We start from the raw sequence: 25,400 nt of genomic DNA, 5'->3' as shown, positions 1-25,400 counted from the left end.
TCTCCATATGTCTAGCATCCCTCATGCAAACAGAATATACCTCTACAAACCAAGGAGATGGAAACAATATTTTGTCATTCAAGGAACCCATCAATTCCCAGTATCTTTCGTCATGAATCGTTACAGTCATGTGACACACACTTGCACTTTGTATATGACTTCAGTGTACTTCCCATAGCATTCTTACAAGTAATGACCAAATATTTTTAGACTTTAAAAATACATCAGTGTGCTAAAATAAATGGACACCAGACCATTGTCAAAAGTTAACATAGATTTAAAATTATAATAATTTTAGAAAAATTTTGATGAACTTCTTCCAAACCAGTAAAAATTGGGGTAGAGTGAGGAGCTTGCCACGGTCACTGAACTTTAAAGGTACAAATGCTATAGACAAAAATACACTGCAAAACTCTTGCAAGTACTGGTGCTTCCAGCAATAATGGATTATAGGGACCTTAATTGCCCTCCCTCCTTAAACAACTAGATTACTGGATAAGATATATGAAACAATGAGAGTCAAGCATTCGACCACACCCAGAACATGAGAGTGACTCCTGAGAGAAGGAAAACAAATGAGGTGTTTTCTATAATTGTCCCAGTTTACTGGCTGGAAAGAGTTTTCAGGCTAAGAGCAGGGAGGGAGAACAAAAACAGGGCGTGTAGGTCCCACTGACTTCAGGATACACAGCTCAGAATTTAGGAAGGATCAGGGCCAGGACAGGTTGAGGAAAGTTAAGCATTTGCCTTCAGCACAAAATTTAGAGCAATGCCCCAAAACTGAGTAATCAAGATAAATGAGATAAATAATACTTTAATCCATTATTTTAAACATCTGCATTAATATTAAAAATTACAGTGGACAAAATATCAAACTTTTAAATAAAGACAGAATCTGACTCTGAACTTGCATGCCTTGGCTTTGCTTGCCTCGCCCTAATCCCAGCCCTGGCAGAGATTTTTAATTTTGATGAAGTCCAATTTATCAATTTTCTTTTTATCGTTAGTGCTTTTTGTGTGCTGTTTAAGAAATCTCTGCCAATCAAGTTTACAAAGATTTTCTTTTATATGTTCTTCTAAGAGATTTATTGTTTTCACTTTTAAATTTAGGTATGATTGCTATCAAATAAATTTGTGTTTATGGTGTGAGACAGAGGTCAAGATTCAGATTTTTCATAATGATACCTAGTGGTCAAGGACTCATGAGAAAGCCCATCTCAGCCCTGTGGAGCCCTCTGTCTGTGCAGCATCCACCTCTGGGGTCTCGGCCCTGTTGATTTCAACAGCTTCGGCTGCCCCAACCCTATCTCTGTCTTTCCAGCTCAGATGAACTGCTGTGAGCTGCTTGGACTCCAGCTCACTGCACTGTAGTCAAAAAATGTGTTCCCAATCGGACAGCGGAGTAATCATAAGACATGCATAGTGTGTTCTTTTTCTCAGGGATCCCAGCTGCACACTGCTGTGATCCAATGCCTGAACGAAGTTGTCTCATATGTTTGTCCCAGTGTTATGCTTGTTTATGATGGGAGTGCTACCTTTGTTACCAGTTACTCCAGCATTGTCAGAAATTACCTTTGCACAATATTAATGAAAAAGCTCTTGTATATTTATTTGACATAATATTTTTAATCATACTGATCATGCATCGTACATGATCATATATCACTCATTTGCATACATGACCAACAAAATGTAAGTGACATTGGATAAAGTATTCCTAAAATTTCAAGTTCTTTTGAATTACTTTAATTCAGGTTGTTGGTAGTTGTATTTTTCCATGCAATAGTGTTCTTTATGCCATGGAGATCACTGGTGATGCAGCATTCCTCAAAAGACTGATCTATTGATTCTGTGATTCTCTTCCAAGTTGCTGTCACTTTTGAATTTTGACGTTGGTACTTTTAAGGAGTGTAAATATGCAGGCAGTGTCACTGTGTTATGACTGCCACCTGGTCCCCTGTAATTATTAGATGTCACCGACAGTACGAAGGCATCCAGATTTCAAAGATATTAAAATGAAAAAAAAAGTGCTTATTAGAATCAGTGTTGTCCACCATTTGATGTTTAAACTATATGCATCTTAATAGTGAGAAAAGTAGAAGCCAGCTATTAAAAACATAAAAATAATTGTCTTATATCATTGGGAGTATATTTAGCATAACTCTAGAATTGATCACCAGTCTTTACTGTTGCAACAAACACTTATTCCACTGCTAATTTTTATTAGTGCAGCCAAATAGAGAGTAAAAGTGAATTTTGAATGTTAATGGGGAAAAAAAAATATGTAGAAGAAAAAAAATACATACGGGAATCTGTCTCCTGACAAGAAGTCAGGAAAAACGAGTTCTAAACTTGTATATTAATAGCTAACGTGTGTTGCCACTGTTCAGTGAGCTTTCAGTAAAAGCTTCCTTAACAACCTGCATTTAAACGACTACTTGGCTTTCTGCATTCTGTCTGTAAAGCACACTGCCACACTGATGGCACATCAACAGTTCCAGGGTACCCCCGTCTCCAGGAAGCTGATCACCATTGCTCCCTCAAGTTGAGGTGTATGCTATCAAGAGTCAGTGGTGTATGGAACCACATCTGACTCTAACAGTTGCACCTGTTAATGCACTTGCATATTTTCATTAAATACAACACAATTCAATGAAATAAGAATCTCAATTGATGAAAGGTTATTTTTTTTTTTAAAAACGAAGTTGAATGCACTGGAAGGATTCAATCAATATGATGTGTTTTTAACAAGGCTGTTGAGTTAGGTATAGGTGAGATGACCAATACAAATTTGGAAACTGTAAAAATCTAGAAGAACCCTGTGCTTGATTGACTCATAAATATCTTTAAAATTTTTGCTCTCCTTTAAAGGAATGAAAGCTTTATGGATGACTAGACACCCAATCAGAGGGTCCATACTCAAAGAAAAGACCTTGGTCCTACATGGAAGATGAGTAAATGAATACACATACACATATAGTATATATAATATATAATAATAAAATATACAACATACTAACATATAAAAAATATATTATATTTACAAATATATTCATAAAATATGATTTTATTAATATAATATATATTAGGTTTGCATTCATATATTAGATTAAATATATACATACACATACAAATATGAGATTAAATACATAATTTAGTGTTTATATTTATAGTGAATCACTGCTTATACTGACATTTTGATACACTTGTCTTTATTGCATTGAATAAGAGGGCTTCTACCCTATTATCATGTTAGTTTTACGGATGAAGAGATTGAAACCAAAACCAAGAACGTGATTTAGTCACATGACCACCAAGCGATGAAGCTAGGATGCCCACCAAGCAGTACAATTCCCGAGCCCTTCACCCTCAATCTTAACAGCCTCCCATAGACTTGCTACGTATACTTAGAAAATAAGTCCGCTTCTCCAAATTTGATTTTTTTCACCTGTAAAATAAGGGAGTTTTATCAGATATCTCAGGTCCCTTGTATGATATAATTCTAAAAAATTAATTTCTATGACATAATTCTCTGCCACCTAAGTATGACTCTGATGCTTATGTTCTTCATGAGTATTTTTACCAGCTAGGCCCCTATAAAGTGCAGGTGAGGAAAAACACCTTCAGTCTTTATTTGAGTTATCACTACCCCATACTGATAACAGCATGGCTAAATTGAAACAATCCTACTAAGAGATTGTGAGCTTTTCTTTGATGCTTTTTCACTTATTCCAAGTTTCAAAATCTCTTTTTAATAGCTCAAAAGTCAGGACAGTGATGGGGTAAATGAACTGGAGTCTTACCAATGATGAGTTTGAAATATGAATCTCTGAGCTAGAAAAAATGACTCCCACCCAGGATGGCCAGTATTAATCTTTGGCCTCTCCTTAGGATTTTTCTCATCCTAAAGCTTGCTTTAAAATTTCCCTTGTCAGATGTCCTATTCAAGTTTTTGGTACTTAAATTCAAATATCCTTTTTGAGTAATGGTCACACGCTGTTCCTTTTGTGGCCTTATTAATCTTTCCTGGCTTTGAATAATGAATGTCCTTTGGTAGATGTCTAAGACCACAGTCTGGTAGCACAGCACTTGTTACTGAACCTTCCAAAAATTTCCCTGTGTTGGTCAATATGTATTAGGTACTCCCATTCACTTTAATCATAACTAAAAAATTCACCATTATTTGTTTAACTTCTGAAAAGATTTAACATTGTCAGTCACTACTGGGCAGCACATGAAGATGAGAATTTTACATAGAACTGAATGTTTGGAATCCTAAGTGTCCTTATAAGTAAAATTGAACTAAACATGTATATAAAATAAATGCTGTTGATTAGTATAGAATATCATTAAAAATGTATATAACACTACATAATAAAACAGATATCACCAGGAAAGTACAATTTTGCAGTGTAGAAAAAATTCTATTTTCACATAATTTATCATTTGATTTAGGTCAGAGAATTTTCTAATTAATTCCCAATCAATTTTTGGCAAAGTGTGTTGCTTCTACTTTCAGAAGATAAAATGCATAGCAAGAATAAGCTACTTCTGAATTTTTTTTCATGTTCTTGTATTCTATTACCTTAGCCCTGCATTTATCTCTAGGTGTTCATGTACAATGATCTAAATGAAATTTTTGAGATGAATATTAGTTTCTCACAACATACCAACATCTGTTCCCAGTCGAGGTAATAGGGTTATGGTCAACGGGATACAAACAACTCATGGAAACATTCATGTTGAGAAAGAGCCTTCTGGGAAAATTGAAAGATAGATTGTCGTTTCCTAGGTGAGTGCCTTCCATTCGAGGCTGGGGAAGAAATGCTACTGGAAGGCAACACAGATTAGGGCTGATAGGAAGATAAATCTCAGGCACAATCTCAGATCAGCCACCCACAGAGCTTTGTTTATTTTTAGAATGGATTGTTCAGATATGGTGTTCCTTACGTGGAAAAATGCAGTAAGTGAAATGACAGAGGGAAAAGGGTGACTATTCTCAGATAAGCCTGAAAAATTTATTAACCATTGTTTATCTTAAACATTTCACTAGGGGAGTGTAAGTGTAACATAAGTGTAACATAGTCTTAATATCAGGATGGGGACTGAGTCAACTAAACAAGCATATATCAGAATTTTTATGTTTAAACAAATTTTTTAGGGTTTTTTTCTCTTTTTTTTTTAAGAAGACTTTGTTTTGATCCATGGGGAAGTCATAGGTTTGAGGAACAAAGAGAAGCATATTGGATAAGTTATTAGCAAAGGGAACTGAAATAATGATATACCATCTTACCTTTTTATGTTTATTAAGTTTGCTTAATTCTATTTTCAAGTGCTTTTGTGTCCAGTGGCATATTGCTTATCATTTTCAACGTAAAACCCAAGTAAGGGTGAGGCAGTGTATTCCCGGACGCTCTGGTCTCAGACACATCGTTTTCTTCTGTCCTGAGATAAACACCATCGGAATGTTTGCTGCATCACTTTTCCCCAAACTCCTCACTTTCTGACAGAGATCACAAACTATGCCAGAGGATATTGTAAGTCCTGCTTTCCCTCCTTATCCGTGGGGGATACGTTCGAAGACCTCCAGCCTGAAACCGCCGATAGTACTCAATCCTATATGTACTATGTTTTTTCCTATACATACCTCTTATAATGTTTAATTTACAAATTAGGCACGTAAGAGATTAACAATAACTAATAAGAAAACAGAACAATCATAAAAATTACTGTAATAAAAGCCATGTGAATATGGCCTCTCGATCAAAATATCTTACTGTACTGTACTCACCCTTCTTGTGATGATGTGAAATGATAAAATGCCTACGTGATGAGATGAAACGAGGGGAATGACATAGGCACTGTGACCGACATAGCATTACACTACTATTGACCTTCTGACGCTATGTAAAGGGAGGATCATCTGCTTCTGGGTCAAGGTCCTCGCGGGGAACTGAAACCTCTGATGAGGGTGACTGCTGTACTTGCTCACATCCTAGTGAGTTTCCTTTGTCACACAGCTCTTCCAACAGTGTGACTGGCTCAATTTCCTCTTTATGTGAAAGAAAAAAATGTTTAGTCTATACTCCTTGGAGCATGCATGGCCTCTGGAAATATTTTTGAATAAGCACTGTTTTTTTCTCTGATGACGTTTTCCCCTTTGGCTCTTTGTCATTCTAGGAGATGGATATCCCAGGAGCTTGGCTTTGAGGCTCTTCCTTCCCAGAATGCAAACAATGCCACCCACTTTAGGTAATCCTAGCCGGGATAACTACTGTTTTCTCAGGGAAAGTTCCTTGGCCACTTCTTTAAGATCAACCAATCCAGGCACTGCTGAGAATTTCTCCTCAAGTTTAAACGTATACAAGTCTGTAGAAAATAAACCCTCCTTCCTTCTGCCTTTAGTTATTTCTGTCTCTACCTATCCTAAATGAAAATAATCCATAGGTTCTGAGACAGCACCTCCTGATCTGTTCACCTTTGCATTCCTCTCTCTCTGCCTCAGACCAGAAAGCCCCTTCTGAAACTGGGATTGTCCTTCATCAGAAACCTCAAAAGTGAACTCTACAAAGGAAATGCGTATGTGTGTGTGTGCATGTTCAGGGATGGAAAGAGAATAATACCTTGTAAGAATTCCGTACAATAAACTGTTAATTAGAAAATTTCAGAGTTCACTTAGGTCCTAGGGGAAGTACATGGACAAAAGCGGGCCCAAAATAGATGGATTCTTCTAGGACCTAAATTATTCTTAGGGTTTTATCAAATGGCTTTATCCTTTAATTATATGAACAGTTTTTGAACATGGGGTAAATCCTGAGAGGCACCACTTAGTTCATTGTAATAGTAATTTCAAAAATGGCACCCGGGTGACTTGACAGATCTTACGCCATTTTTAAAAGTGCCAAGTTTATACTCAGGCACAGGAAAAATCTGGAATGTTATCTGCATATACTTTAAACAGTTACTTCTTCTCAAAGACACTACAATTACCAATGCACTACAAAACCAGGGTTTCCGAAGGTGTTGTCAATGCCTTTTCACTGAGCTCTCAGGAGCAGTGACCTTGGTTCACCTTAAAACTATTATGCCTTTGCTCTGTGTTTTACAAGGGTCTCACCTCTACTATGCTATTTCACTGCCAGGCTCTTATCTCAGTGGAGAGAGTCAGTGCCAGTGCCCCACTAACATTTCAGGAGGGTAAAGGAAAGAACTGTCAGCTCAGGTCAGAGGTGTCAGGATTCAGAGACCTTAACACCAGGCTCAAGGCCTGAAATCTGGTTTGAACAAGACAAGTCAAGACGAAATGGTCCAGTGTAGCAATACTTTTGCTTCCCAAGTCACTGTTATTCAAAAAGCCGTTTAGGGAACACATTGGCATAACATGGAACAGGAGGCTGTCGAGTTGAAGGACAAAGTATAGAGAAGGTAACTTGCATTTACAGAATTGTTGGCATGAGTTTAAAAAACTTAAAGATTTTGAGTTCTAATCCTACCCTCAAAGCTTTCTTATTCCTTACAATTTTGTTTCCCCATTTATTGTAACACCCTCTTTATGGGTACATGATGAGAAATAACAGAAATGCATTTACAGTTATTTTTTGTTTTGAAACCAAAACGTTGGCATTTAAATGTGAAATAAGAGTTTCGCGTTTCATAATTTATTTTTCTCCATCTAAGGTTGGAGATGTTGGAGAATGAAAGTATGAACCCATTGAAGATCTTACAGAATCACGTTCTCTGTTCAGCCTGGGCAGTAAGAAGAAGCATTCCAGAATGCTCAACAGATACCCAGTAGAACTGTTCATGCTTCAAACTCTGTAACACCTAGCTAGTGATTAAATGCCTAAAAAAAAAAAAACAAAAACAAAAACAAAAACTAACAAGAGGGGAGCCTGGGTGGCGTAGTGGGTTGAGTGTCCAACTTGGGCTCAGGTCATGATCTCGTGGCTCTGTGCATTTGATCCCCACCTCGGGCTCTCTGCTATCAGTAAGGAGCTCACTTCAGATCCTCTGTCCCCCTCTCTTTCTGCCCCTCTTTCAAAAATAAACATTTTTTTAAAAAGTGTAACTAAAAAGAATGTCAATTATAGCAGATATTTTATTCCTTTACATCGTATGTTCGGAGCAGATCTTTAGATCAGTAGATTTCTAGAGAGAATGAACTGTGTACTTAACTGCATGGAAATGAAACACACGCAGAATCAGAGTTCAGCCCTCAGTATAAATGATGCATCATATATTCTTCATACATTCTTTCCCCGACTCCCATTACTTAATTATACACAATAACTGTGTTTTGGAGATTTGATTTTCTTCCCTCCACCCCAAATAAAAAAGAGAGCACACATTTTGTAGAGTTATTAGCGTGCTTATAATCTTTCTGCACTTCTATTTATGGGGCTTTTGGGTTAGAGGACAGCCTCCATCCAAGTCCCTGTGGCCAAGAGCTTGATAATGAAATCTCAGAGGGAACCTGTTTTTGTCTGGGGCTTTGTCACAGGGCCATAGTCTAGGTATTCATGGTATCTAAATATCATTTGTTCATACCGACTAGACCTGTTTTCTTCCCTGGGAAAACAGACAGCTATTGTTTAGGGGGATATTTGAGTACTAGGCTTACAATTGAGCAAGATAATTCTTTTTTTTTTTTTTTAATTTTTCTTAACATTTATTTATTTTTGAGAGTCAGAGCAGGAGTTGGGGAGGGGCGGGGAGCGGGGGAGAGACACAGAATCCAAAGCATGCTCCAGGCTCTGAGCTGTCAGCACAGAGCGCAGGCGGGGCTTGAACTCACAGATCATGAGGTCATGACCTGCACCGAGGTCGGCCACTTAACTGACTGAGCTGCCCAGGCGCCCCTAGCAGGATAATTGTTTTTTGCCTAAGACTTGTCCTGCCTTCCAGGACATTTAGCAGCACCCCTGACCACTCTCCTGTAGATACCAGCAGCATTTCTCCGCCGCTGCTCCCAGTTGTAGCTATCAAAAATTTCTCCAGACATTGCCAAATATCTTAGGGGGTGCAGAATCACTCCCTGCCCCACCCCTCGATCCTCCACCCGAAAACCAATAGGTTTAAACGACTATTTCACAACATCCTGATGTTAGTGTTACGGAACCTGGCCTGGATCACCCAGCGGAAGAGCCAAGCGGCACCTGGGATTGGAAGGCAGGAGGGAGGGATCAGAGATCACTCTCCAGAGATCTGAGTCCCGGGCGGGCGCAAGCAGAGGCAACACTTTATAGTCTGTTACTTCCGCATTCTGCATTAGTAGTAATTTGGCGGGCTTGGCAAGCGGGGTAGGAACAAGAACCCGGAAGGGGAGTTTTTAGTCGGGGACTGGAAATTCCCTATCAGTCCTGTCAGCCATCTTATAAGATTTTTCCCTACCATTAGTATATTTGGGTTTTCAGTCTCATTGGAGTTAACACATAGTAACAGTGTATTGCATATATAATTTGCAAAATGCTTTTCACTTAGAGCAGTATATTCAGTCTCCCAACAGCTCAAGACACATTTGTTGATCTTCTTTTCAGACTGAGAGACTTGCTGGGGGCAGGTAAGTGACAAACTCTTGAAGTGACAGTTGACAACTTTAAGGTGGGATTTCTGGGGCACTCATTTTGGCTTTGGCCCCCAGTTCCTGTGGTTCAGTTTGGCTAACGAAACTGTGCACTGGATTGCCTCTCTTATGCTAGTGCTGGAAGGGATCTTAGAGCTTTTCTGGTCCATCTTCCATTTTAGGAGAAAATTGAGTTGTAGAGGAAGGAATTAGGTGACTTGCCCAGATAACGAATGTGGTAAAGTCAGGACTTAAAGCCAAGCCCTGAACTTCCTAACCAGTGTTCTTTACGTTAGGTACTGCTCGGTCAATAGTACAGAAATAAATGAAGAAACAAAGATACAAATAAATACATTTCAGGGTGTGTGTGTGTGTGTGTGTGTGTGTGTGTGTGCACGCTTTTGTGCTGATGAAGGTAGAGCTACTGGCTGTGTTATCCAGCGTTCAAAATGGTTGTGGCTGATCTCTGCCACTATTATTAGGCATCATATTTCTTCCTTGGAATGAATATCAGAGGGGGGCGGGTGGGAAGGTGATGGGAGAAGGGGAGTCCTTTAGGGAAAGACTAATTATTGTGCTTAGGAAGACAGCCTTTCTAGTAAACCTCTTTCCACACCCCAACTCCCTAACCCCTTTCCTTATTGTCGTTGAGAAATTGTCAAATCCTATAAACTCAAGGGGTGTGGTGAAGGTGCCGGATTGTTTGCCAGGCTGGGCTGTCTGAAAATCGGAATGCTCTATGCTAATAGCACTCTTGTCATGCACACTGATCCTTTGTTTCCGTGCCCCCAAAGTCTTTGCTATGCAAATCAAACCACAGGGGCACTTTAACATGTAAATCACATAATCTCCCTCACGTGGGATGAATTGACAGGATTTTAAGCTCCTTGACTGTTGGGAAGCAATGAACGGTACTTATTTAACTGGCGTTATTGCACTGGGCACATCTCCTACACTGGGCTTTACTCGGTGGTGCCACCATGCCAGGGGAAAACTGGCGTGATTATTAACATTGCTGTCAGAGGAACCAAAGGGTCTCAAACCTCAGAATTCTGACCCCCCCCCCCCAGGAGGAAAATAAGACACTCCTCAGAAACGGTGCTCAATTCTGTGTCCCCCTTGAGAACGGGTTTTTCTTCTTTGATTAGTGAATGAACACTGAATCTTCCTGGGAATGGCTGTTTCCAGCCTGTTTCACAGGTAAAAGAGCCAAGGAGAGTTATAGGGACATTTCAGGCCCCTCAGCTGGGAGAGAGTCCAGGCGGAGGTAGGAAGCCAAACCCGCCTGGAGGCTCGGGAAGGCCTTGAATTCATGAGCTGCCTGCTGCAGACTTGACCTCTCGTTTGGGGCTAAGTCACTTCCAAGCCTCTTGCCAGTTTCCTCCCCAGTAAAACAGGGATAATGCTAGGGATAGAAGGAGCGGTGACCAGATCCTGCTTGTAATGACAGCTGAGCTGCCTGGACAAGATGTGCTTGTTCCAGAAATGAAGTGTGATTCCATTAAAATGTGTGATCTGTGGAAACAGCCTACCTTGTTTTGGAGTGTGTGATACTGGATTTATTTGTTGGAGACAAATTGATGAGAACAGTATTTTGCCCTCCAGCGTCAGTTTGCACTAGGCACAGTTAAAAGGCAACTTCTGCTTTTAATGTTGTAATGCTCTCCCTATGTGTGTTTGAAGGGTTTGACAATTGTAACATGCTCATTGCAGCCATTACCTGTGTGGCCGGCCCCACCTGGGCACTGTTCCAAGACTTCTTTTGAGCTTTTGGAACTCAATATACATTTTCTCTTAGAAACAATGGCTGTAAGGCTTCTTGGATGGTGGACAAAAATCGATCGGAACCAAATGTAGCTGAAATACTGTGCATTTGCAATTAAAAGCTAGCAAGAAAAATTAGAGGCTAGTATTAGAAATTCCCTTTCTTTAAAAAGAAACCCACATAATCTAGTTAAACCTATCAAAGCACTGCGTTAAGTTTTGCAAACTGAACATCACAAGACCCTTGGCCTAAGACCTGCCTTAGACACTTTTGGAGGCGTGGAAACAGGAGTCTGTTGGAACAGTCCCCTAACGCACCACCAGAATTTAGGAAGGGCTGCTCCTCACATTTTTGGAGAGGGTATGGTAAATCTGTGTGGCACCATCCATGCCCCCCTTCTAGTCCAAGACACTCATTCCCCAGATTCTGGGGGTGTCACTGCTGAGGTCTTACAGTTGAGCCCTCCCAGGGATTGCCCTCTGCCTATGGAGCTGCATTCCCTAAGGTCATGACCCTTTCCTGGAGCAGCCATCACCCAATAGCATGTCAATTTCAGTCTAAAGCTTTGCCTCCCTGCCTTAATATGGGAAAACTCTGAAGGGTCATGCCAGCTCAGAGCTCCCTGTAGGTTCTGCCTCTTTAGCAATTCAATACCTGTTCAGCTTCTTCCTCCACCTTAAACCTGTCTGCTTTGCTTCCTTGCACACATCGGTGGAAGGGCTGATAACTCATCAAAAGGAAAGAGGAGACCCTGTAAGGATATTAGCAGAATGAATACAGCATTAGAAATGATAATAGCTATTCTGGCAGGGTATGCATTTAATATCATTTCTATGTGAAATAGATCCAATGACTTGGCCAAAGCAACCACAGATCCTTACACAAAGACTGGTAAAGAATCTGGGTGAGTTGGTCCTTCCCACCTGCACTGTCTGATTTTCCTCCAGAGTTTCAGATGGGTTGAATGACACAGCTCTATCTGTGAAGCAATTGGGGAGTCTCCTTGCTTTGTCACGAAGATTCTCTTGATGAGTTCCAAGCCTGATATTTCTGAATAGGATATTCCAAGATTATTGATCACAGAAACATCTTTTTTCCAAATGACTTCTCGCTGTCAGCTGCAATCAGTAATGGTGCCAGGTTAGGGTGGGGGTTTTCCCACCTTGTCAACCTGAGGTTGGAGTCAGCATTATTCATTCTGTAGCTCTAGTGTTCAGTTTTATCACTCTGAGCTTTTCCTTGTGCACCAGATGCACACCACAAGAAATGGACAGTAAGAAAAGTATTGTAAAGATTTCTGAGAGCTAGCCATCTTCCCCAAATACTGAGACTTAAGGTACGTCCGTCCAGTGAACAGTGGACTCCCGAAAGCTGTTGAGTTTATAGTGCTATGGGAGGACTTTGGAGGCGGGTCAAGGCTCCTGAAGTCAAAGTGTAACTATCTGGCATGCTTGGGTGGCTGGAAGGATACACCTAAGAAACTGGCTGTCAGGGTCCATCAACTCTTGTTTTCAAAGTCTGTTTTCCTGAAGACCAAATGTGATGCGATGCTATTATGGGAGTTCACAAAACAATTTGAAGGCCAAAAAAAAGGAGAATTTGACCTGACATGCTTGGCAGACCCCTGAACAAAACATTATTTCATGCTCTGATGTTTAGCTATTGTTTTCCGGAAGGATGAAAAATGTAAAACGGTAGTGGTAATACTCATCCAAGGATCAGCAGCTTGCAGAAGGTGCAGGAATACACAGAATTGTTCTGGAGGCCAGACTCGATGGTTTAAACTTGATCTTCACAAATCCAGCACTGTGTTGGCTGGTCTGCAAGGGCTCAGTTTTAGGCGGCAACCTGAACGTAAACCTGAATTTTAGCGCAGAGATATATGGATTGCTTTAGAGAAAGGCTCTTTTACCATGTCAATAACAGATCATTAAAAAAACCCTCTGACTTGGAACCGTGGGCACACTGTGACGGTAAGATGAGGATTATAATATCCTCAGAAAAGGCCTAAACCCATCATTTATTAAACAAATGTCACTGCAGGCTAACCATGTAGTGCTGAGCAAATGTTTGAAAAACTGCAAAAATGGAAATTTCGTTCGAGATAATTTGCAAATTACATAAAACAAGTGATTCCAGTTATTATTAAATTTTAATATCTTAGGAATATTATAGCATCTTATGGATATCAGGATAAAATCCAAACTTCTGATGAAAGTTTATGAAAAAGACCTATTGTGACTCTGCCCTGCTAGTCTTTTCATGTCCTGTGCCCTTCCCACTTTGTGGTCCACTCAGTGTGCACCCGCTCTTCTTGTCCCCCCCCCCCCCCCCCCGGAAACCATCTCCACTCAATACCTTCCCCCAGCCCCTCTACCACCTCTCCCTTTGACTAGCTAACTCTTACTCATCCTTTAGAACTCATAGTAAATTTTGTTTTCTCTTAGCGGGGGCTTCTATGAACTCCTGAGATTGGGTTAGATCCTCCTATAACGCTCTGTGTTATTCGTCTGCTTGGGCTGCCATAACAAAACACCACAGACTCCGGCTTAAAGAACAGACATTTATTTTCTTACAGTTATGGAGCCTGGAAGTTTCAAAATAAAGGTCTGCAGCCTTGGTTTCCAGTGATCTCTCTTACTGGCTTGTAGACAGCTGCCTTCTTGCTGTGTGCCCACATGGTAAAAAGAGAGTGTGAGCTCTCCCAGTTATGTCACTTCATATAAGGACACTAATCCTATCAGATTAAGGCTCTACTCTTTTGACCTCATTTGGCCTTAATCACTTTCATAAAGGTCCTATCCCTGAATATAGTCACATTTGGGGTTGAGGCCTCACATGTGAATTTGGGAGAGACACAAACATTCAGTCCATAATGCCCATTATATTTCTTATTCAGAGCGCCACTCACATTATAGTTTGTATTTCTGGGAAAATGTAAATGCCCACTGACATAGAAAACCATGTGCCCTCTAAATAGTGCACTCATCATACTGTATTGCAATAGATTGTTGACTTGTCTGTATCCTTCACTAGAACTTAAGCTTTAGGCAGGCAGGATGATGCTTATCCTTTTTATGGCCATCTTCCTAGTACTGATCAAAGAGCTTCATAAATATAGACAGTTGATGAACGTTTACTGAGTAAAGGGCCTTAATAACAAACACAACAGAATCACACCTGTTTGCAACATTCGATTCATTTATTTGGGGGCAGTTTCTTTAATTGGATCATGGGTTCTGGTGCAAAGTCTTTAGCTACGCCCTTTTGTCCTATTGTATTCCTTAAATAGATGTCTTTATCAGTTGCACTTTCTCTAAAATGTACTTTAACTACCTTCCTTCCTACAAGTTATTTCCTTTCAGATGTTATCTTCCTCCACCAGCTTTGTGCCTCACAGGTTCCAACTATCTTGACTTTTAATCCTGACTTTTCCAGATATTTCTGTGAAAGTTTTTATAGGTAGAAAGAGACCCATAGAGGTTGAGACTTCTCCAAGCCATTTGGTAATGCAGAGACAGTGCTAAAACTGGAAGCTGGGAGAGTTTTGAACATTGCAAGACAGAAGTATTCTCAATCCTTTGGAAATTTCTAGGCCTGTGTTTCTTACATGGGGAACCAGAAACAAAGTGGGCAGTACAGTGTACCAGAAAGAGCACTCAGTTAACTAGGGGCTATTTGAGTAATTACTGCATACAAAGCACAGAACTACATGGAGGAGAGCTATAAAAAAAAAAGAAAAAAAAATCATAAAACCAGGATTCCTGGAGATTATAACCATTTGGAAGATGCACATTTATGAAAAGTCCGTCTTTGGTGCAAAGCAGGATTTGTAAGACTGAATAATTATCCAGGGAGCTAGAATCTTAGGAGTTAAAAGGAGGAAGATCACCCTGGGTGGGGGCTGTCCAGAGAAGAGTCATGTGTGAGGTAGAGCTAGATCTTTTGCTTGAAGGTAACAGAAAACAGAACCCAAACTTGTTGAGGCAATAAATAGAATTTTATTGGTTCATGTAACTGAAGATCTCAAAGTAGGTGGACTTCAGGCAAAGTTAGACCCAGGGTTCAATATAGTCATTGGGAAGCTGGTTTCTTTCTCTCTTTTCAGTCTGCCTGCCACAGTGTCAACTTTATTCTAAGGCTGTCCCCCCTCTTAGCCACACATCTTCTTGTACAGTTGTTTTAGCATTATCAGTAACATTTTTGGGCTTCATTCTGTTTGTACAGTTCCTAGAGCTATGTATATCTACAAATGAAAACCGGGAGCTGATGGAAAGGAATGAAGGTATGTTAAGGCAACAATCACATATTTGGGCTAAAGCACCTTGTTATTTTAAGAGTAAAATGCAAATTCTCTGGCATGGTTTCCGAGGCCATTAACCATGTGGTCTCTGTTTATCTTTTCGATTTCATCTTTCTGTCTTATATACACAGTATCTACTATGGTACTGGTGGTTTTGCAGTTCCACATTCGTTTCATGCATTCTCATGAACTTCTCTTTTCTGGAATGACCTACATTCATTATCACCTCAATGAAGCCTTAATTAACCTTTTTTTCTGTTACTGGCAAGATTGCTGTGTATGGCTTCTCTGGTGGCACATTACACACCCCTAGGGTTGTCATCGCTCACATACACCGTGACATGAAGGTTGTCCCCTGGATTGTGGAGTGTAAAACCTTTAAAACTATATATGGTGGCCCTGGCCTGCTTTCCTTAATATCACACTGCATTCTAATGGTTTATTTAAGTGTCTACCTTCCTTCACATCTGTAAGCTTCATGAAGGTTGACACTGTATCTTAATAGGATACCTATATTCCTTGCTTCTTCTAGATCTATATTTTTCTTGTCTACCGCCTGCTAAAAACAGAAAAATATTTGTTGAATGAGTGAGTGAATAGTTATAATTTTTGAGTGCTAAGTTACTTCTTTTAAATTCATTTAACTATTACATCATTCTTAAGAGGTAGGTATTATTTCCCTTATTTTGCAGCTGAGGAAACTGAGGCTCAGAGAAGTTTGGTCATTTGTCCAGAGTCACACAGCTGGTAAAACAACAGAGCTGAGTCTCTCTCTGTTTCCCTGTTTCTCTTTCTCTCAAGGCAGTGTTTTCCAGTTGTGGTGAATGGTGGACATAAAGTTTCAGCACTGAGAATGATCATGTCTTGTTCAGGTGCTTTATGTGGTGGAAAGACTCATCACACAATTTACCTCATGGAGTTCCCAGGATTAAGTGAGATTATCTCTGTGTCTGTGCTCTGAAGCACAGAGGTACATAACACTATGCAAATATAAGGTATTATTTTATACTGATAGCTTGGTATTAATAGCTTCCAACTTCATAATTAGCTTAGGATGCATGTTTTAATATTTTTATGGATGCGCAAGTGGAATCTTGAAATGCATTTGCAGATCAGCATTGTGGCCCCAAAGGGAGGCAAGGCAGCCTAATTTTATGGCCCATATACAGGGCTAAGACCAAGAAGCCTTGCAAGAAGTCTTCCTTTGCTGTTAGTTCTCATTAGCTGAATTCAAATTCCAGTGGTGATAATACATAATTCTTCAGCTGCGTATAGATTCTGCCTCTATAAAAAAAAAAATCTATAAATGTAATCATCTCTCCCTTGTCAGCTAATGTAACACTATAGTAACTATAAAACAGTTTTCTTTAGGTTCTTTTGTGCGATTTGTTCCTCCTGGCATGGATGGGGATATGAGCAGCATTTTGTTTCAATAGAGCCTTTCTGTAGCTTTTAACCAGTTACAAAGGGTGTCTGTCTGTACCTGGATACAATTCGGCAACAGAAATCAAATAGGCTTTTAAGCCTTGAAAGAAAGAAAAGTAGAAGGCCAGTGGCAAATATTTCATCGTTTTGTGGGGCAAATATTATATATCTGGGAAAAAGATTTTTTTTAAGTATATAATTTAGGAGTGTCTAAAGGTGTTTTGTTAGGTCAATTGTGTATCAGAAATTTAGAGGGAAGGGCTTACAGATCTTTAAATGGCCCCCAGATAAGGTGAGCCTAATCTATTGTAAATTATACTTCCCACTCTCTGATCTGGGAGAAAAGGCTTTCTGTCTCCTTTTTAGTATTTAAAATCTGAAATAATATAGACCTGACTACTCAGGGGTCTGCCTCTTGGCCTGGTGCTTTGTCACCACAATTGAGATGGGCAGGTTGGAGGCGGCGTGTCCCCCAGCGTAATTCATGAGAGCAAGAGGCAGTGCTGTCTGCTTTTTTTCCAGAGGCTGGCTGTAACTATACTCCCCTTGAGTTTCTGCCAAGGCACATCACTAAATAAGAAGGAGGTAAAATAAGGATAAGATTTAACTGCTTCTTTCCAGGGAAGCTTGGAGACAGTCTCACTTCCTTTTTTAAAGTTGGAGGCAATTTTATTTGTTTAGGCAAATCCTATGGGAAATGAATAAATAAAGTACCAACTGACATGCTTCAGTGGGCTGAAAATAGATCCCAGTACATGATTTCTTTTTTATTTATCAGCCATATGTATTTATCCCAGGTTTCCTTCTCACAGGCTCCCAGATTGGGAGAATCAGAGAAAGTGATAGCTAGCAAGCACAGATCTTTTTTAGTTTGTTTGTTTTGGGGGTTACCTCCCAAACTTTTTACTTGGAAAAAATTTCAAGCCTACAGAATAGTTGAAAGACTAATACGAACGTTTTGCACATTTGCTTTTTCTCTCACTCTCTCTCCTTCTTTTTGCCTAAAGTACGAAAGTAAACTTCATGCAGAATCATGATAGCTCATCTCTAAATACCTCAGCATACACCCTGTCATGATCATACCCAAGGAACTTAACATTGATGCAATGATATGTTGTAACATACAGTCCACATGCAAATTTCCCCCAATTGTCCCAATAATGTCCTTTATAGCTATTCTTTTGTTGAATTCAAGATCTAGAGAAGGAGCACACAATATATTTAGTTATCTTGTCTCTCTGGTCTCTGTTCATGCAGAACAGCCCCCCTGCCTATTTTATCAATTACAACATTAATATTTTTGAAGATTCCAGGGCAAATGCCCTATAGAAAGTCACACAATTTGGAAGTATCTGGTAAATTCTCATCAAGTGTGTTGTCACACTACGGTGTTCAAAAACTACTTTTCTGCATGGTTATATAATCAAGTTGATATGTAGTTAAGTTCATTTGTTTCTGTCTGTCTGTATTCAATATTAGGCTTTGCCTTTGGTCTATTTTTTTAATTTAAATTTAATTCTTAGATATGTAAAACATTTACATGGCTCAAAAGGCAAAACTACATTAAAAATATCTACCAACAGAAGTCTTCTTCCTATTTCTATCTTTCTTCCTAATCCCCATCCACCTCTTATGAGTAACTATTTTCATTAGTTTCTGGTTTCTCTTTCCTATATTTCATTTTGTAAAAATAAGCAAATAAGTTGCATATATATGCATATGTTTATATGTATGTGTATATATGTGTGTGTGTGTGTGTGTGTGTATAGATATATATTTCTGATTTTCTGTCTTATGATAAAGGTTTTATATAAAATATAATGTGATATATATTACAATATTCTTTTGCATTTGCTTTTTTTCATTTAATGTATTATAAAAATCCTTCCATATCACTTCATAGAAGTACTTCTCATTCTTTTCATAAATGCATAGTACTTGATTATGTCAATGAGTTTTCTGTGATTTTTTGATATTTTGCTATTATAAATAAAGCTTTTTTTTTAAAAAAAAATTTTTTTTCCAACGTTTATTTATTTTTGGGACAGAGAGAGACAGAGCATGAACGGGGGAGGGGCAGAGAGAGAGGGAGACACAGAATCGGAAACAGGCTCCAGGCTCTGAGCCATCAGCCCAGAGCCTGACGCGGGGCTTGAACTCACGGACCGCGAGATCGTGACCTGGCTGAAGTCAGACGCTTAACCGACTGCGCCACCCAGGCACCCCATAAATAAAGCTTTGACAAGTAACCTTGAACCTATATTGTGTCATGCTTTTTGGAGGTATACTTATAGGTGTGATGTTGAATGCTCATGTAGTTTTGTTATATGTTTCAGATTTCTCTCCTAGGATTGCATTATTCTGCATGTTCACATAGAATGAATGAGCATATCTGGCACATTTTCTTACCATATCCTAATAACAACCTTCTCAGGAAGATGCTTTCATTCCCCCCATTTTATACTTAGGAGTGTAAGGCTCAAAGAGCTTGACAAACACCTCCAGGTTCACATGGCTAGGAAATGGCACAGCTAGGATTTATACCCAGGCTCATGCAACTAACTACCTCACTGTACCATGTGTTGCCTGCATTAAGCTACATGAATCTTAATTTTGTGACTTGATAAGATTAATAGGAAATCATTCATTTTATAAGTGGTGTTCTTGAAAATATCAAGGAATACTGGGGAATCAAGAGAACTTACAATCTCAAGGAATGTTGGAGAAGTAAGAGAATGATCTTCATGTTTCTTACGGAGGTTGGTGTTCAATCATAGTTTCTAGGTATGAGCTAAAAATTGTGACCTAGTGAGTTTAGCCATGATAGCAAGGGTCTCTTAAAGATTAGAAGCTTCAGGAAGGCCCCTCTGTGGAGACAAGGATCTATATCGATATCTGAGGCTATAGGATGCCATGTCTAATTTTGAGACAGAGGATTCTGGTAGGAGGAAGACAAGGGATCAGAGACAAACATAATCAGCTCAGGATTTCAGACAGGTTCCAGCAGAGAGTGAGAGAATAGACCAGAAACCTGAAGAGAATCTAGGGACCAAACTTAGATGATCAAGATGGGGGAGAAACCTCCCAAGGTAGGAAGAATGAGGCTAGCCAAGGACTCATCCCTAGGTAGATAACAAGCAAATAAATGATGTCAGGTACAGATCAAGGCTCTGATCCAGGGAAATGAAGTAGAGGGTAGTTAGCATGTTTAGAGAAGGCCTCTCCAAGGAGGTATCCTTTGAGGTCAGACATGAATGATGAGAAGCAGTTGGTCTTCTAAAGATTTGGGGGAAACCATCCTCCCAATAGAGGGAATAGCAAATGTAAGTGTTCTGAGGGGGAAATTAGCCTTGCAAGTCGTGGAACATAAAGACTGGTATGGCTATAATACATTAAATAAGACACTGACAACTTATGAAGTGGGGGCCTTGTCAGGGTAAAAGAGTTTGGATTTTTTTTCAGTGTATCCAGGCAGGATTAGGGGAGGCAAGTTCCAATAGACTTCTGGAATGAGTTGTATTTTAGTCATTAGAGAATGTATTTAAATTCAATTCTATGAGGTATGATGAGTTCCAAGGAGATAGAAACAGAAATAAGTGCTATTGATTGCCATTTATTTATTTATCTTTAACTCAGAGTTCTTTTTCTTAAAGCAGCCTATAAAATGAGGCTGAACATGAAGTTTGGCCAGCAGTGTGGGCTAAAGGACATTTACACAAACATAAATACATTGCTATTCACATTTACCACCTCCAGATGATTCATTAAGAGATGCATACTCTTCACATTCAAGTAGGAAAAACTATTTGTTTCAGGGATATATGCATAGTAAACATATTTCATTTCATGGAAAGAAGTAAGAATTTAAAAGGATCCTGTAATGTGCCACACGAGAAGCTCAGAATGTATGCCACTGATGAATTTGAATAGATAGTACCACATTTCCATCCTGTTCATCAAATCTTCATATTTTTGTGAAATCAGGTAACAGAAAACTTCTTTTGATTATATTCCTCATTTTGCACTCAGTATTTTTATAGATTCCTGAAATCAAGGAAGTTTGTAGCATTAAGAAATCAAACTAAGTTAAACACATAAATCCTTCAGAAATAAATAATGAAAAAAGTTAATGAAATGAATGACAGTAAATATACTTAAAAAGTCATGATAGGTACATCAAAACTAAAGATAATTTAGTACTAAGTCAACTTATATATAAAAAAACCATAATATTTAACATTAAAGCAAAATCGTAATTAGCCAAGTAAAAATTCAGCAAGCACACTAAAATATATAAATATGTTTTGCACATCCTAATTATCTTCTTTTCTTAGGCTGACCTATAAGATACATCAAAGATGCAAGTATTTAAAAATAGGTATTTGATATCATGTAGATGAAAATGCAGACATTTGACTGAATTTTCTATTTTTAGTTGGCTACTTAAAATCATGGAAATAGGCTGAGCCACCAGTAAATTAGGCACAGATAATTTTCCTTGTAAGTAACATATAATGTGATGAAACCTGAGGAGTGACCATACAATCAGGTAAAAATTGTAGCTATCATATGTAGATTATTTATTTATTTATTTATTTATTTATTTATTTTTAAAAAGTTTTTTTTTTTTTTAAGGTTTATTCATTTTCCAGAGACAGAACATGAGTGGGGAGGGACAGAGAGGGAGGGAGACACAGAATCCAAAGCAGGCTCCAGGCTCTGAGCTGTCAGCACAGAGGCCGATGCAGGGCTCGAACTCACCCACAGTGAGATCATGACCTGAGCCAAAGTCGGACGCTCAACCAACTGAGCCACCCAGGCGCCCCAGTCATAGATTTATTTAATAAGCAATTTTTAAAAGGTCTTTTTTGTGGCAGTGCATCTCGTAGGTAGGTGTGGTTGGTGGAAATATCCACTGAGACAAGAAAAATATTCCAAGTTATTTTCAAAGTATTTAAATGTAAGCAAAGGATACAGCTTATTGTATATCGATGGCCTTCTATATAGAAGTATAATAACCCTCAGGGTTAGAACGAATATTTGCTGCTCCTTGAATCCTCCTAAGGATGTTCAGTGGCTTCTGACAGCATGTAACTAGGGTAAGGATTAAGCTCTTCCAAGAAGCTTCCTCCATTTTTGGAGAGATTCCCTCTTGGCCTCTACTACATCTATGGAGACTCTGGCTCCCTGTCTTCTCTCTCCCCAGTGCAGCATATTCCAGAGTGTTGCTGTGAGATGGGCTGAACCATAGGTCAGCTTCCCAAATATCCCGTTCCCTTAATAGGTCTATTCCTACAGGCGGTTACTAGGTCTTTTGAAAAACAATGATCAGACCTACAAAATGGCAAAGTCAGTTCAAGACTATAAAATGCTGTCAGTCTAACTGGCTGAAGCCTAATGAAACCCAGGGTCTAAGTTACAAGTTTAGATCTGGTGTTTTGGTGGGCAATAGGTAATCATTCTTTTTTTTTTTTTTTTAATTTTATTTGTTTAATTTACATCCAAATTAGTTAGCATATAGTGCAACAATGACTTCAGGAGTAGATTCCTTAATGCCCCTTACCCATTTAGCCCATCCCCCCTCCCACAACCCCTCCAGTAACCCTCTGTTTGTTCTGTATGTTTAAGAGTCTCTTATGTTTTGTCCCCCTCCCTGTTTTTATATTATTTTTGCTTCCCATCCCTTATGTTCATCTGTTTTTTGTCTTAAAGTCCTCATATGAGTGAAGTCATATGATATTTGTCTTTCTGTGACTAATTTTGCTTAGCATAATACCCTCTAGTTCCATCCATGTAGTGCAAATAGCAAGATTTCATTCTTTTTGATTGCTGAGTAATACTCCATTTGTGTGTGTGTGTGTGTGTGTGTGTTACATATACATATACATTACGTATTACATTACATATACATATATATATGTATATTCTATCTATCTATCTATCTATCTATCTATCTATCTATCTATTTATACACACCACATCTTCTTTATCCATTCATCCATCAGTGGACATTTGGTCTCTTTCCATACTTTGGCCATTGTTGATAGTGCTGCTATAAACATTGGGGTGCATGTGTCGCTTCAGAGCAGCACACCTGTATCAGTAGGGAATCATTCTTGAGGAAGGCAGTGCTAAGATGAAAATGATATTTGGAAAAAAAAAATACAACCTCTGTAGAGTGACTTGGAGATGGGAGAAACAGAAGAGAGGGAGGATAAGTGATAATGATGATACATACAGTTCTGTCTACCTATCTCTACTATCTTTGGTTTCAACAATTTTCTCTGCTATGTTGTGAGGCTGACTCAAGAACATTTTATAGGTGTTGTTTCAGAGAGGTAAGAAGCTAGGAGAAACAGTTGGTAGCACCCAGATACAAGCATGTGTCTATTTCCAAAGGGCTAGCAGTCATGAGTGGAAAGATCAGATGTGGTGACAAGTGTTTCTTTGAAAGAGGGCTATGAACAGTAGTCATGGAGATCAAAGTTATTTGAGAAATGCCCATGTCTAATGGGATGGTAAAAAACATGTTTGTGGCACAAGATTATTCATAGAGGGGATCCTGGAATAGAGTCTGAAGAGGAATCCAAGAAGGCTGCATAATGTATACATATCACTCAGAGTTCAGTCTAGAGGTAAAATACACACTTGTTATTTTAATAGAACAAAAAATGGAAACAAAGAATTGTTTGAGATCTATTGTTAACAGGTACTGAAGAAAGGAAAAGACAAAACGAGAACAGTAAGCACAACCCTGGGGATGTAGAGAGAAGGAAGGGGTTGCCATTATTAAATGCTAAGTGGCTTGGAGGAAGGGCTGGGCAGAGCTGCTGTCTCTGAGGGTTGTGGCATGGCTGGGTGCTTTGAGTGTTGCAAACTGCAGTCAACTACTATACTGGGACAAACAGCTACTGTCAGGATGAAGAAGGGTTGCTAGAGTAACACAAAGAGGAAAGTAAAGCAATGACAGAAAACCAAAAGGGCAATAGGATGCAAACAGGAAGGAACAGTCTCCCTCTAGAGCCCCCTTGTGGCAGAGCTGAACAGGCAGCCACTGGCAAAGCAAAGGAATGTTTTTATTATTAAAAAAAAATTTTTTTACTGTTAATTTATGAAAAGAGAGACAAAGTGTGAGTGGGGGAGGGGCAGAGAGAGAGAGGGAGACACAGAATCTGAAGCAGGCTCCAGGCTCTGAGCTGTCAGCACAGAGCCAGATGTGGGGTTGGAACTCATGAGGGGTTAGACCATGACCTGAGCCAAAGTCGGACACTTAACTGATTGAGCCACCCAGGCACCCCAAAGGAACATTTTTAGAGTCTCAGCCTTAGTATTACCAAACAGTATAGAATAGGTTTTGATGTGGAGAGACAATAGTCTAATAACTAGGAAATTGGGCATAGATAGCAGTTTGTGGACAAAGTGTGATAAATACAGTGGAGTGATCAGAGAACATTTGATGGGCATTCTTTGACAGAGCATGATCAAGCCAAATGATGAGCTCAGGGCCTCTTCCAGAACAAAGACCTATAGATGAGAAGCTCATGGTGAATGATCAGAACATTGTCAATAGCACCATTTCATAAGCACCTTTTATGTGCTAGGGAAAGTTACTTACTTTTCACATCCATGCAGTGAAGATAGGTATTATTATTACAATTTGCCAATGAGGAAAGAGGAATCAGGAGGTACATCCAATATGATTGGTAGATTATGATTCAAACCCAAGCCTGTCTGATTCTAAAGCCTGGATAGTAAACTTAGGTTTGATTCATGATTTTCAGCTCTATCAAATCTGTTAAAAATAAAATTGCCTATTGCTTCAGTAAATTTCAACTATCAACATGGGAGAGTATGTCTAGAAGAACATGGGGAAAATCAAAATTTGTCTTGAAAATGGTAAAGCTCTTTCAAAAAAACAGTAACGATTGCGCGTGGGGACTTTGTGGCAAACCTGTGAATGCTCCATAATATGGTTAAAAAAAAATGAAATAATCCTTTCTTTTTCCTATGCATATTGTTTTCTTCTGAATTCTTTTGTCTTTTACTGGTTTATTTTGGCATGGTGTAATTCTTCCACAAAAGTTTGCTGACACATAGTTGATCAGTCATACTTCAGTGTGAGGCACTGAAAACCTGGCAAAACCTGTGTTTTGTTGATAGAGCTTGTTGACTGGGGTCGTGTGGCAATTTACTGATTTTTCGAGGAATATCTCTAGATAACAGTAGCTGTAGGTATTTTCTCTGAGTACTATAGTAGAAAAAGATTTAAATTTACAGAAAAAAAATAAGAATAGTGCAAATATACCTTTTTTTACCCTGTGCCATGTGAGAGTAAGTGACTGTCA

At 39.1% G+C, this 25,400-nt stretch overlaps 2 long non-coding RNA genes across 9 annotated transcripts in view; one reads left to right on the top strand and one right to left on the bottom strand.

The window, feature by feature from the left end:
* Window positions 1-1,602: 1,602 nt before the first annotated feature.
* On the bottom strand, window positions 1,603-6,042 carry LOC109498269. Its single transcript, XR_002155007.2, has 2 exons — window positions 5,792-6,042; window positions 1,603-1,957 (listed from the first exon to the last, which is right to left on the bottom strand). It is a non-coding gene; the product is annotated as an uncharacterized LOC109498269 (long non-coding RNA).
* A 3,184-nt stretch (window positions 6,043-9,226) lies between these two features.
* Window positions 9,227-25,400, top strand: part of LOC111559877 — a 160,440-nt gene continuing 144,266 nt past the window's right edge. For 5 of the 8 annotated variants that reach the window (XR_006595343.1, XR_002741319.2, XR_006595342.1 and 2 more), the window contains exon 1: window positions 9,227-9,559. This is a non-coding gene — a long non-coding RNA (uncharacterized LOC111559877). Of the gene's footprint in view, window positions 9,560-15,554; window positions 15,613-25,400 lie in introns of all 8 variants that reach the window. The other 3 variants (XR_006595340.1, XR_006595346.1, XR_006595345.1) reach the window with 3 other exon arrangements.

Source organism: Felis catus, chromosome A1 (assembly GCF_018350175.1).
Source record: "Felis catus isolate Fca126 chromosome A1, F.catus_Fca126_mat1.0, whole genome shotgun sequence".
Taxonomy (NCBI): domain Eukaryota; kingdom Metazoa; phylum Chordata; class Mammalia; order Carnivora; family Felidae; genus Felis; species Felis catus.
This window is presented reverse-complemented; position numbering and strand designations above follow the sequence as displayed.